Genomic DNA, 14,160 nt, shown 5'->3' on the forward strand with positions numbered 1-14,160 from the left:
TGAATAAATTCGGCATAGAAAGAATACATGACAATATAGTAAAAGCCATAGGAATAATCCTACACATTACATAATATTGAGTGGGAAAGAGCTGAGGCCTCTGTCTCCAAGATCTAGAACAACACAATAATGCTCACTTTCAATGCAGTACTGGCAGTACATTGCAATCAGGCAAAAAAAATAAAGGTCATTGAAACTGGAAGAGATTGTCAAATTGTCACTATTTGCAAAGCATATATAGAATATATATAAATATATGGAGAATATATATAAATATATAGAGAATATATATACATATATATACAGATATAGATATAGATATATATGGAAAGTTCCCAAAGAATCTTCCAAAACAAATCAACAAATTCAGCAAATCGCAGGATACAAAGTCAACACGTACAAATCAACAGCATTAATGTAACCCAACAGTAAACTATCCAAAAAAGAAATCAAGAAAGAAGTCCTATTTCCAATAACAACCAAAAAAACAGCCAGGAATAAGTTTGACCAAAGAGGCAAAATATCTCTACAAAGAAAACTATTAATAATTGGTGAAAAAAATTGAAGAGAACACAATGAAACAGAAAGAGATCCCATATTCATGAATTGGAAGAATCAATACTGTTAAAATGTCCATATTGCCCAAAATGATACACATATACAAACCCTATCAAAATATTGCTTTTCTGAATTATACCATGTGTGTGACAATCTACCCCTCATTCTGCAAGTTCTGATCACTGTCATGAATCCCTCATTTTGTAATATTAATTTCCCTAAATCTAAGAAAAAATGGTACAGATAGTTATGAATATGTCTACATATGAATGTATGAAAATTTTTAAAACTGTTAAATTTTGGAAATAAAAAATACCAATGGCATTTTTCACAGCACTAGACATAATAGTATTAAAAGTTGTATGGAAGCAGAGAAATATCTGAATAACTAAACCAATCTGGAGCAAAAAATAAATAAATAAAAGCGTTAAACCACTCAATTGTTTAAAAGATTATAAAACCAAAGTAATTAAAATAACACAGTAATAATTTTCTTTCAAAAAGATCCATAGGCCAGCTGAAGAAAATAGAGACCCTAGCAGTAAGCCCTCCAATGTATACGCAACTAACCTTTGACAAAGAGGCTAAGAACACGCATTAGATAAAAACAGTCTTTTCAATAACAGTGCTGGAAAAATTAGATGTTCACATGAAGAAGAACAAAACTCTATTTCATAATGCACAAAATCAACTTCAAAACGAATTAAGACCTAAATGTAACAGCTGAAACTTTGATACTGTTAGAAGAAAACAAGGGAGAAACAATTCTGGAAATTGGAACAGGCAAGGAATTTTTGGATCCAACACTGCAAGCACAGAAAACAGCAGCAAAACAGGCAAATGGAATTCTACCAAGCAAAAGAGCTCCTAGACAGTAAAGGAAACAACCGAGATATTGAAGATGCTACCTATCAGATGGAAGAGAATATTTTACATCAATCCAGCCGACAAAGAATTAATAAATAGACCATATAAAGAACTCAAACCAGTCAATAGCAAAAAAAAAAAAAAAAAAAAAAAAAACAAACCAACATAAAAATGGGCAGATGTAAACAGATATTTCTCAAAGGAAGACAAACAGATGGCCAAGACATATATTTTTAAAAATTCTCAGCAAAACTAAAATGAAGCATCACCTAACCCTAGCTAATGGGCTATTATCAAAAACGAAAAAGGTAACTGGTGTAGGCCAGGATGCAGAGATAAGTGACCCCTTGTGCATCATTAGTGGCAATGTAAATTAGTACAGCCATTGTGGGAAAAAAATATATTCTTTAAAAAATAAAAATAATTACCACATGATCCAGTGATTCCACAGCTTGTATATATCCAAAGGAAATAAAATCAGTCTGTCCAAGATGCATCTTCAATTCCATGTTTATTGAACCACTGATCACAATAGAAACAAATGGAAACAACCCAAATATCCATCCACTAATGAACAGATAAAGAAAATGTGGTACATATACACAACAGCATACAGTGTAGCTACAAAAAATAAACTATTGTGTATACTGATACTGAATATTGAAGGATGAAATGCTGTCATTCACAACAGCATGAATGGAGTTAAAATCACGATGTTAAGGGAAATAAGACAAACAGGAAAAGACAAGCATCACATGGTCTCACTCATTTATGGCTATTTTTAAGTAACCTCATAGAAGTTCAAAGTCTAATTGTGGTGACCAGAGCCTAGTGAGGGAAGGGGGAAGAAAGAATTGGGGAAAGGCTGACTAATGTGTTTAAAGTTATAGCTCTACAGGAGTAGGAAGTTCTGGTGTCCTATGGCATAGCAGGATGATTTCACATAATGTTAATAAACTGTGTATTTTTCTATTTAAAAAAATCTAAAGGGGGCCACACTATGCACAGCGGATAAAGCCACCACCTGCAGTGCTGGCATATCATACTGGTACCAATTCAAGTCCTGGCTGCTCCACTTCCGATCCAGCTCTCTGCTGTGGCCTGGGAAAGCAGTAGAAGATGGTCCAAGTGCTTGGGCCCCTGCACCCATGTGAGAAAAATCAGAAGTAGCATCAGGCTCCTGGCTTCAGATCAGCCCAGCTCTGGCTGTTGTGGCTATCTGAAGAGTGAACCAGCAGATGGAAGATATCTCTCTCTCTCTCTCCCTCCCTCCCTCCCTCCACCTCTCTTTAACTCTGCCTTTCAAATAAATACATCTTTTTTACCAAAAAAAAAAAAAAAAACTCTAAGGGTGAGCATTTGGCACAGCACTTAAGAAGCCATCTGGGATGCCAGCACCCCATATGGGAATTCCCATGTTCCAATCCCAGTTCAACTTCTGATCCATTTTTCGGCTAATGTGTTCCCTAGAATGCAGCACGTGATGGCTCAAGTGATTGAGTCCCTGCAACCATGTGGGGGCCCAAATGAAGTTCCTGAATCCAGGCTTTGGCCCAGCGTTGGCTTCTGCAGGCATTTGTGGAGTGAACCAGTGAATGGAAGATGTTTCTTTCTTTCTCTCTTGCCTCTCTCTTAATAAAGGTTCTACATTAAATTTCTAATCATTCTCAGGGTAAGCCCAGGATAAGCCCTGGCAGGGACGAGTGATGAGCAGAACACAGTGAGAGCACTCATGATGGTAGACAGCATGTGCTTGGGCCTATGAAGAATGCCATCACCCACACCCCAAGAGGAAGCAAAAATCTCCATTCCTCTCTTGTTCTGTGACTGCCGCTTAGGGAGGACTATATAAGCAGAGAAGAGTAGGAGAGGAAATGGAAAACTCCATGGTAACGTGCAGTGGGTCTCAAAAGGAACAGCCTGGAACCTGGGAGACCCAGGTTGTAGTCCAGTTTCCAGTACTGGCCAAGTTCAAAGTCTTGTCAAAGTTATTTCAGCTCCCTAGGTGTAAATTCTCCCATTTATAAAATGGAAACAAGCTTATGCTCACTAAAATTTCTTTAATCTATTACAGTTGAAAAAAGCATACTTCATCTCAAATTTATTCCATAAATGCCTCCAAACCCCCAAATAATTCTTCATACAAAGCAGAGTCCTCATTTACTGTTTCATAAGGGTCCCAGATGGTCAGCCAGCTTTGCTATTCCTTCCAGCACTGTCATTCTCAAAGGCTCAGATCTCTACCTGAAAACTGGCTGCAGAGTAACACAGAATGTCCCCAGACTTTCTACTGACTTTACTGCTTCCTCAAAATACTCATCCTCTATTCCTGTTTTACTGCTAACATGAGAACTAAACGTTCACTTGAAAAAATTGCATTGTAAATGCTTCCTCATTCCTTTTATGGGTGGAATCCATATCTCTAAACCATCCCAATATTTATGCCTTTTTTTTTTTTCAGAATAAAGCATCACTCTCACACAGCCTCTGAGACCAAAGTTATATTTAGGATTACCGAAAATGAATCTTGACGTGAACGGAAGGGGAGAGGGAGTGGGAGAGGGGAGGGTTGCGGGTGGGAGGGACGTTATGGGGGGGAAGCCATTGTAATCCATAAGCTGTACTTTGGAAATTTATATTCATTAAATAAAAGTTTAAAAAATATTTAGGATTACAAGAACATTAGCATATTGCTTCTAAGTCAAGGTGAATCCCCACTCAATAACTACTAGCCTGATTCCCATACTAGGGTACCATAGCTGTACCATCCAATGGTTATTCTAGGGTATTTTTTTCCTACAGAAAAATCACACTTCATGCCATACATATGATTTTGAGTTTTCACATTATGAACACTTTCTAACCATACAGCATTTCAGCCCTACAGTACAGTGGGTTTTCCTTCTAATCAACACCACATGGCACTCTGACACCAGGCTTTCTGCCTACTTTCTTAGTAGTCGATTTACCACATGGTTTACTGTAAAATGACAGAGGGAAGGACCAGACTAACTAATTTCTCCCTACTCTAGTCCTACACACACACACACACACACACACACAAACCTATGGTGTTTATATCAACCTGTCTGTCTCACAGTCCAGTCTTGTCCATCTGAAATCCAACTTTAAAACAGAGACCTCAATCCCAATCACTTTGACATCTTTCAGACATGGATGAGGTTCTAGAAACTTGGTTTCAGTGGAAACAGGCAGTTATCACCTCATACATTTGGTACTAATGTATTCCAGTGTACCCCACAAACACAATTCTGTGCAATTAAAACCAACACTAAAAAATAAAGAGGCAGTCATAATCCCCTTGTCTCGTAAATGATTCAATTTGGGACAACTTGCCTATCATGCCAAACAGGTGCTCCTTTGGCTCTCACAAGGAAAGACTTAGTTCCTTTTAATATAATTTCTTAGATTTTTTCTGAAAACCATATTTCAGTATAGTTGATGCCTAATCCTCTGTTCTCACCCTCTGCATGTTTTCTCTCAATTATCATTCACCTTCCTTACTTCTTGACATTTCCAATGTATCCTGACAGCAAGCATGCGTCAATCAGGCCCTCCTTAAATACTTTTACATAGCAAGATGTGTCTACAGGTCAGTTTGAACTAGTCCAAGTGACAGTCTGTGGTGTGATCCCAGCAACTTGTTGAAGGATAAGCTTTTGTACTTTTCCAATTCAAGGAGAGACAAAGCAGCAGCTCTTGATTCAGAATTTTATAGCTGGAAACACTAATCAAGATGAATCTCCTTCACTAAAGGAGAAAGATAGTGAAGATCAGAGAGGTTACTTCCTTCCTCAAGCTCTCATAACCCATATATCAAACAAGAACCCAGACTTGCAAGCTACTCTTCTGCCAGGTTATTCGTATTAGTAGGCAGAAAGAAAGATTTCTCTAAAACACAGCTACTCAGGAAGAACTGTTCATCTCCAGGCCAGCTGTCCCCAGGCAGCCCTCAGCTACACCACATCAGCTTCCAAAACAACCTCAAAGCTTGAGCCAAATCCCCAGGTAGTTCTGCAGTTGCAGAATCTTCAGAGTTGGTGTCAGACCAGCCTCCAGGCCCTTCAACAGCCTAGGGAGGGGCCAGCATTGTTGCACAGTGTGTTAAATCAGCGCCTGCAACACTGGCATCCCTTGTTGGCACCAGTTGCAGTCCCCAGCTGCTCCACTTCCGATCCAGCTCCCTGCTAGTGCACCTAACAGGGCAATGCAGGGTGACCCAAGTCCTTGGGCCCTGCACCCTTGAAAGAGACCCGAAGGCCTGGTGCCATGGCTCACTTGGCTAATCCTCCGCCTGAAGCACCGGCATCCCATATGGGCACTGGGTTTTAGTCCCAGTTGGGGCACCAGGTTCTGTCCCGGTTGCTCCTCTTCCAGTCCAGCTCTCTGCTGTGGCCCGGGAGGGCAGTGGAGGATGGCCCAGTGCTTGGGCTCCTGTACCCGCATTGGAGACCAGGAGGAAGCACCTGGCTCCTGGCTTTGAATCAGTGCAGTGCCAGCCGTAGCAGCCATCTGGGTGGTGAACCAATGAAAGGAAGACCTTTCTCTCCCCCCGCCTCTCTCTCTCTCTGTGTAACTCTACCTGTCAAATAAATAAATAAAAAATCTTGAAAGAGGGGAAAGGAAGGGAAGGGAAGGGAAGGGAAGGGAAGGGAAGGGAAGGGAAGGGAAGGGGAGGGGAGGGGTGGGGAGGGGTGGGGAGGGGAGGGGAGGGAAGGGGAGAGGATGGGAGGGGAGGGGAGGGAAGGGAAGGAAAGGGAAGGGAAGGGATGGGAGGGTAGGGGAGGGAAGGGGAGGGAAGGGAAGGGAAGGGAAGGGAAGGGAAGGGAAGGGAAGGGAAGGGAAGGGAAGAAAAGGACCTGAATGAAGTTCCTAGATCCTGGCTTTGGTCTGGCCCAGCCCAAGCCATTGCAGCCACTTGGGGAATGAACCAGAGGGTAGAATATCTTTCTCTCTCTTTCTCTCCCTCTAACTCTGCCTTTCAAATAAATAAAATAATTTTTAAAAACCAGCATAGGGAGGCCACTACAGTATCATAATAACTTCGAAAATGGAAAATTTCCCAAGCAAAGACCATTTATGGAGCTTTCCCATTAACTATCACCATATAAATCAAAAATAACATAACCAGGCCAAGTCCATCTTTGAGAAGTTACATAGAAGAAAACTTCAATCATGTTTCACTCCAAAGCAAACAAGAGCTCTCCTAGAATTATAAAGCTGTCAGTGTCACAACAGGGATTGAGTGGCCCCCTGCTCTGGTCTGCCACATGGCCCACTCTTGGAACATAATAAGCCCATGAAAGGACTTATCATTGTGAGGGACAGAACATTGTGAAAAATGGAGATGGCATCCCTGAAATGCTCCCAGCTGCTGAACAGGAGACAGCTCTTTTCCCAGCCGGAAAAAAAAAATGGAACTGAAAAGAAGAGTGGAGAAAATAAAAACTGACTTGCTCTACAACAGTGCCGCTTACACCTTAATATTTATAGACACACAGTGATTGAGGAAGTCTGGAGTAGGGTCGGGACCATGACTTTCTAACAAGCTCCCAGGTGATCTTCATGCTGCTGGTCCTTGAACATTAAATAGCAAGACTGTGGCTCTCTTATGTATCTCTGTGAAGGAGAATCTGCTGAAGGAAACAAAATAGATGACTTTCGTGTGGTAACCAGGTGATATGGTACAGTGGCTTTGTTCCTATAGCCATGGCCCAACAGCTTTAATGAAGGACCCTCCCGTGACCGTGACCTGAAATTCTAATGTCTGTAACAGTATCATCATGAAAGGAGATGGCATGAGAATTACGCACTGGACGATAGCTCGTGGTAAAGTGGCCCACTCACTCATTCCCCTGGTTTCCCTAAGCAAATCCTATAATCCTTAGTCTGATGGGTGAGCTCAGGATTGCTGTATTTCTCCAACAGCCATTCTAAATTGTGGGATTAATGGGGAAAAAGGCATAAATTGTTTATTTGTGAAGGAAGCCAGCAATGAGCAATCAAGGATTGATACCAAAGCCTGCAAAACAAAAGGAATACTGAGCTAAAGACCAAAATTATTCCTAATGTGGGAAGCATTCTCACGTTGAGAACAAAGCACCAAAGCTTTGCTCTTTTGAATGCTACAAAGGCAAACTATTACATAATTAACAATACAGTGTTTCTAAATTGAATCATGCTGTTTCAGATGATTTAGTAAAAATTAACTGGTAAAATAACAGAATTCCCCCAAAACAATAGTACTCATGAGTGTCACAAAAAAAATTAAGTGGATGATTATCCATCCCAGGATAAACCCACACTACTGGCCATTTAAAGAAACCTGCCACTTTGAAAAACTGCCCCAGCAAGGAAGATGGGTGAAGCACTGCCTTCCCTGTATCCAGCAGGGCAGATCCAACGTCTCATTTAAAGGAAACGGGAATCCACTGAGTGATGACTTGATCAGGGTGATGGACTCAAACACTTAAGTATTTTGAAAGAGCTATAAAATATACACAATGCTTCCAAATAAAAGGAAATCTGCCGTATATTTCAAGTCAAGTGCTAAAACGACAAACCCAACTACTGCCCGGACTTTAGTCGATGCTGTCAGAAAAGAAAATGGCACAGTGATTCTTCCATAGCCCATCAGCCAGACTGAAAGCCAAACGACTAGGAGAGTTTGAATTCTGCAAAGAAACTCCTGGAGCCATTTTTTTACTGTTGCTCTGGTTCAGTCACTGCATTTTTTTAAATAAAGCAAAAACAAAACAAATGAAGTTTCAGAGCCTCATAGTGCCTTACCCATCATGGCATCACAGAGGAACAGCATGAACAGAGTAGAAAGAATGCACAAACCCTTGAGTTTTGCCTTCTCTCCCTGAAGAGGATATGGCTGTCAGAATAGCACAAAGTCCTGCAGGAAAGCACAGAGGTTCTAAGAGTTCTAGAAACAATGAGCCAGAGAAGGGCCAGGCAGTCTCAGCAATGGAGGAGCAAGAGAAACACCCTCTTCAGACTGCTTCCCGCAGGTCTTCCAGGCACAATGAGGACGTTCAGGCCTGAGCTTCCCCAGAAGTCCTCCTCAGGCCGAAGCTGCACTCAGGAGCGGAAGTAAATTAGTTAGTGTTCCAACTTCTATTAAGAAGACACATGGCGATTCTAAGTCAGCAAAAGGTTATCCAGGGGAAATTAACTATTTGGAGCAGCTCAGACACTAGTAATAGACTCAACAAGAACTATGAAATTTTCTTAATGGTAACTCGTGGAGTACCCAGAGTTTATGCTCACCAAAGCTATCAGGATTCACTTAACTGCATGAATGCTACGAAGGAGACCAGATACCCCCAGACAAGCAGTTTGGCCCAGCTGCCATACTCAAATCCAGAGAATGGAGAACAAAACAAGTTTAAAAGTTCAAAGTGGCCGGCGCCGCGGCTCACTAGGCTAATCCTCCGCCTTGCGGCGCCAGAACATCGGGTACTAGTCCCGGTCGGGGCGCCCGATTCTGTCCCGGTTGCCCCTCTTCCAGGCCAGCTCTCTGCTGTGGCCAGGGAGTGCAGTGGAGGATGGCCCAAGTCCTTGGGCCCTGCACCCACACGGGAGACCAGGAGAAGCACCTGGCTCCCTGCTTCAGATCAGCATGGTGTGCCGGCCGCAGCACGCCGGCCGCGGCGGCCATTGGAGGGTGAACCAAAAGGAAGACCTTTCTCTCTGTCTCTCTCTCTCTCTCTCACTGTCCACTCTGCCTGTCAAAAAAAAAAAAAAAAAGTTCAAAGTAATGCAGAGACTCACAAATAAACATTTAGGGAGAATGCATGATGGACAGAGAAGATGAACTGGTAAGAGAAATACTCTACTGAAAGCTTAACAATACAAATACTTACAACTTGAAAGTTTACCCACTACAAGGTTTTAAGGAAGATGTGCGTTTGGAAGCATTTCCTCTCACTGGCTGCCATAAATGAGGTCCCTATTTCTAAGGTCCTTATTTTATCCAAACTCAACACTGTCCAATGACAATGGAGCCAGCCGGTGGTAATTTAGCTTGATCCCACCTCTCTCTAGTGTTTTCAGCACACATTTTTGCCAGAGGAAAACACAGGCAAATTAAGAATGGCATTGGTTGGTTGAAGACAAAGTACTCTGAAATACTCACTATAAAAATGAAAAGGGACAGACAAGCAGACCATGCAGGTGCCATGTTCATGGAGAGGAAAAATTTTTTTTTATTATTTTAAGGGGAAAAAAGGAACTGGTTACTTAAACCACTAAAAATAGCAATTATAAACCACTTGATAACTTACTATGGTACTCACCGACTATTCTGAACATGTTGTCATTACCATTAGAATCCCTAGATGGTAGTAAACACACCATCAGACAGTTAATGCATAATTCTGCAAGATATAAACCTGCAATTCCATGACAAAATCCTAATAGATCAGTGAATGCTGCAAATGTGATAATGTTCATATTAAGCAAAGCACGTACAAAATTAAAACCACTTGGGTACTTTTGCTGTCTAAAATTAAGATCATTTTGTTAGGTAATTTAATCATCACTCAAAATATACCCAAATTCTAATCCCTTGGAAAATAGTTATTTAGAAGGATCTGATCAAGTTTAGCTTCACTTTTAATGTTTACACATGAAATTCAGCTTCCTTTCACAGTTGTGCTGTTTTTTAATGACAGCATTTATGATCTTCCCATATGCCTAATATATACCTCAAAAACCTTAATAGTTATTCTGTGCTAAGTTTGGGGGCCTTTGTTCTGATGAACACAGAACTGGGGAAGAGGTAAGAATCATGTAAACCACCCACAATGCAACAACTCACCCCCAAATACCCCTGTCTCTTCAATGTTTCTAATCAGGTAGCAATTTATGTTATGCATTAACATTACTTAATTAAATACGATACTGTGAATTTCCCCCTCTCCACTAGTGTTTTTATTTTTATTTTCCTTTTGTAACAGAAGCTGCTTGAGAATACAGACCCTGATTGATTCCAAGATTTGATTCTGTGTCTCACTGCTTTATCGATTGCACTATTTTCTCACCACAGTTACATAGGAAGCCATGCTCTCCTAAAGCCTGATATATTCTGAACTACCGGCTCTCTTGCAAGATTCCCAGGACCTTGTAAAACTCCAAGGAATCAGCTGAACATATTCAGATGTAAATAAGGTAGAAAAAAACAAACTTGACTTTGAGACTCTATGTTTTAAGGACATTTACCTCCAGAAAACTTTCCGTTCATAGCATGCCCCTGTAACCTCCATCAGAGCAAGGATCAGAGGGCCTTGCTTACTCTTTGTTTTCTAAGGGCCTCGTTTTCTGACACAGAGCAGATAACAACATTTGCTTCCTGTATGTATAGTTAAACCCTACATACCATACATGAAAATTTAACTAGAAGGAATTCTTCAAATCCTCTCACAGTGTTGCGGATGTGATCTTTATTATCAGATTCCCGAGGTGTTCCTAGGCCCTTTAGATATGGGAGATCAAGGTGTTAGCACCTCTGAAAGCCTACTATAATTCCACCTCATTAAAGAATAAATCATATGCCACCTTTTGATTTTAGCTATTACAATTCAAGTTCATTCAAACATAAGTTGTAGATCAGCTTTTAACTTTCCAACCGGCATAAGCAAATGAACTTTTAAAATACAGACACTTGCCATCTCCGTATCTGAGACGGCTTGTCACAAAATTTGGCCAAGCTGTGACCATTTGGCAGGACACACCCTTCCTGAGTTTTAAATCCATCAATAATGTAATGGGTAGTTCAATACTCACCTCTGCTTGGGAAATAGAGCAACACAGCAAGAGGCCCTGAAGAGAGTTAAAGGTGTTGCTTTCCATCGAACAGGGAGAGCCTGCTGAACCCCTCTTCCTCTTAGAGATATTTTGATCAAACTCGGTATTCGTTCTCCCCACTGAAGGGTATTCCTTCTCTCCACTGAAGGGTATTCCTTCTCTCCACTGAAGGGTATTCCTTCTCTCCAATGAAGGGCTGCATCCATCAGACATTGTGAAAAGACACTGATAAATGCTTATTTAACACCCTGTTTTCCCTAAAGTTATAGCATGTTCTGTGTCCCTCCCAAAAAAGATACAGTGAAGAACACCAATGGGAGTGAGATCCTGCTGACACCATGATTTGGAATACACAGCCTTCAGACCTGTGAGAAAACACACTTCTGTTACTTTTAAACCATCCAGGTTTTGGTACTTTATCCCAACACCCCTGGGAACTAATATTACACACACTATACTTTCTGTTTGGTTATACTTGCATGATAGAAAAATGAGGTTCCCTCATCATGACTTAGTTACTGCTGATCTATGAAACTGGTTCTTTTCTAATGACACCTCAAGAAGCACATATATCTAATCTTTACTAGAACTCCCTCCAAAAAGGTTCTCTGAAAATCACATCCCTCACCTTCCTCCTTTAAACTATTTCTATGTCTTTTGTTTGGTGTCTTTGCAAAAGCACAAATGACTCCCTTCACTGTGACAACTTTTTTTAAGATTTATTTAACTTATCTGAAAGTCAGAATGAGAGAGAGAGAGAGAGAGAGAGAGAGAGAGAGGGAGAGAGAGAGAGATAGAGAGACAGAGAGGATCCTCCATCCATTGGTTCACTCTCCAACTGGCTGCAACAGACAGGGCTGGGACAGGCCGAATCCAGGAGCATCTTCCAGATCTCCCACATGGATACAGGGGCCCAAACACTTGGGCCATCTTCCACTGCTTTCCAAGGCACATTAGCTGGGAGCTAGATCGGAAGTAGAGCCACCAGGACTTGAACCGTCACTTACTATGCCACAGCACCGGCCCCATGACTAATCTAATTTTGGTACAGAATCATAAGGATATGTGTCCTTAGCTACATGAGACAGAGGTCAGATAAAATAACTTTAACACCCCTTTAGACTCTTTCCAAAATAATACTGTATAATAACTGATTAGTACTCACACCCCCTCAGTCCTCCAATGATGAGATTTACTTTCTTTTTCAGAAATCAAGCTATTTTTGGATACCTGATGGAACTCAAACAACGTTAGTTCCATAAGGCCAACCTCCAAGGATTCAACAGCCTATATTTCAAAGTGGATAAGCATTCTGATTTTAGTTATCTTAGGGCAGAAACTATGTATAGAGATGACAGCTATTTCTAGATTTTGTTTTCTCATGTAAGCTACTGAGTGGCATCCTCCTACCACTACTATTTTCTACCAAGCCTGTTCTTCTGGAACATCTGAACCAACTTTATGACCTAAATACTTTTAATACCACACTGAACACCTGACATGGCTTACACCTACTTTTAACAAGACACGCTTCTTGAAGTGGGTGTGTATCTAACTGGTTTTCATAGATCCAATGCCTGATACCCAGTGTCATTTAGGTGAATTAACAAATGCTGTAATAAGCCTGTCTCCAAACTAAACACAAAGTATGATTCAGTGTCAAAGGGACACCCTCCTACAGTGGATCTCTCCTAGATCTTTTCCTCTTGCATTTGATCTGTGCATTTTTAAAAGCAACACATCAAATCAAACTGAATCATGGAAGGCCATCCCCATCACATTCCTTCTATGTGAAACTAATTTTTTTACTATCAGATTAATCACTGCAAACTCAAATAATTCACCCTTTCAGAATTCTGGTGGCAACTCAAGCTACAAGAACAAATGTGTACCAGGTATCCAGTAAGAAAACACTCGGTGAGCCCTGTACAATGAGACCACTGAACTGAAGACATTGACAATCTAGTCAACTTCTCAAAAGCTGAGTGACAATCAAAGATTTCAAACAGATGTTAAAACAATAGCTCCTCAAAACACAATGCCTGTCTAAAACTTAATCTGCTCCCCTTCTCCACTAGAATCCTTTAAACTCAGCTCAAGAACAGCTGAACAGCTATCTATGGGAAAATTTCCCAAAGCACACACTCATCTGCCACCATACTCCAGACAATGGAACCCAGGAATCTTCTCTTGAGGATATTTATAAGAATGAAAAAAAATAAAAAACCAAACTATGCACATAAGCATTGGCGTTGGAATCCTGGCTTCCGTCTATTCTACACCTTGGACAAGTCAGTTTTGCTTTGCCTCAGCTTCCCTATCTGTAATGCTGGCATGATAATGCTTCCCACAAGGAATTATTGAGAGACAAATGAACCAACAATTTCATGTGACTAGAACAAGGAAAAACTGTATCACTTGTCATTTTTCCTCACACTGAGATGTGTGCATTCATGCTGCTGAGAGCAGCCATCTGAGTAAATTGTTTGTGTTACATGCTCTAGTTTGTTTTCCATAACATATTATATCCATTAAGAAAGGAGATAATCTATTAAAATACCCAAAGTGCCAGTGGCCAGCCCTATGCCCTCAACCATATCTCAGAAAAAAAATATAACAGATAAAAGATTTCTTAGGTAGCCGGCACCGCGGCTCACTAGGCTAATCCTCCGCCTTGCGGCGCCGGCACACCAGGTTCTAGTCCCAGTCGGGGCACTGGATTCTGTCCCGGTTGCCCCTCTTCCAGGCCAGCTCTCTGCTGTGGCCAGGGAGTGCAGTGGAGGATGGCCCAAGTGCTTGGGCCCTGCACCCCATGGGAGACCAGGATAAGTACCTGGCTCCTGCCATCGGATCAGCGCGGTGCGCCGGCCGCAGCGCACCAGCTGTGGCAGCCATTAGAGG

The 14,160-nt window shown here is 41.3% G+C and overlaps 1 long non-coding RNA gene across 3 annotated transcripts in view; it reads right to left on the reverse strand.

Moving 5' to 3' along the window:
- The window catches only part of LOC149123107 (uncharacterized), a 381,517-nt gene that overhangs the window by 87,211 nt on the left and 280,146 nt on the right, over positions 1-14,160 (reverse strand). The window contains exons 5-6 of one of the 3 annotated variants that reach the window (XR_016218154.1): positions 11,559-11,624; positions 11,238-11,274 (exon numbers count right to left, since the gene is read on the reverse strand). The exons of the other annotated variants lie outside the window; for them this stretch is intronic. This is a non-coding gene — a long non-coding RNA (uncharacterized LOC149123107). Of the gene's footprint in view, positions 1-11,237; positions 11,275-11,558; positions 11,625-14,160 lie in introns of those variants that run through there. 3 annotated transcript variants of the gene reach the window in all.

Source organism: Oryctolagus cuniculus, chromosome 12 (assembly GCF_051225735.1).
Source record: "Oryctolagus cuniculus isolate XC-2025 breed Fujian yellow rabbit chromosome 12, ASM5122573v1, whole genome shotgun sequence".
Classification (NCBI taxonomy): Eukaryota; Metazoa; Chordata; class Mammalia; order Lagomorpha; family Leporidae; genus Oryctolagus; species Oryctolagus cuniculus.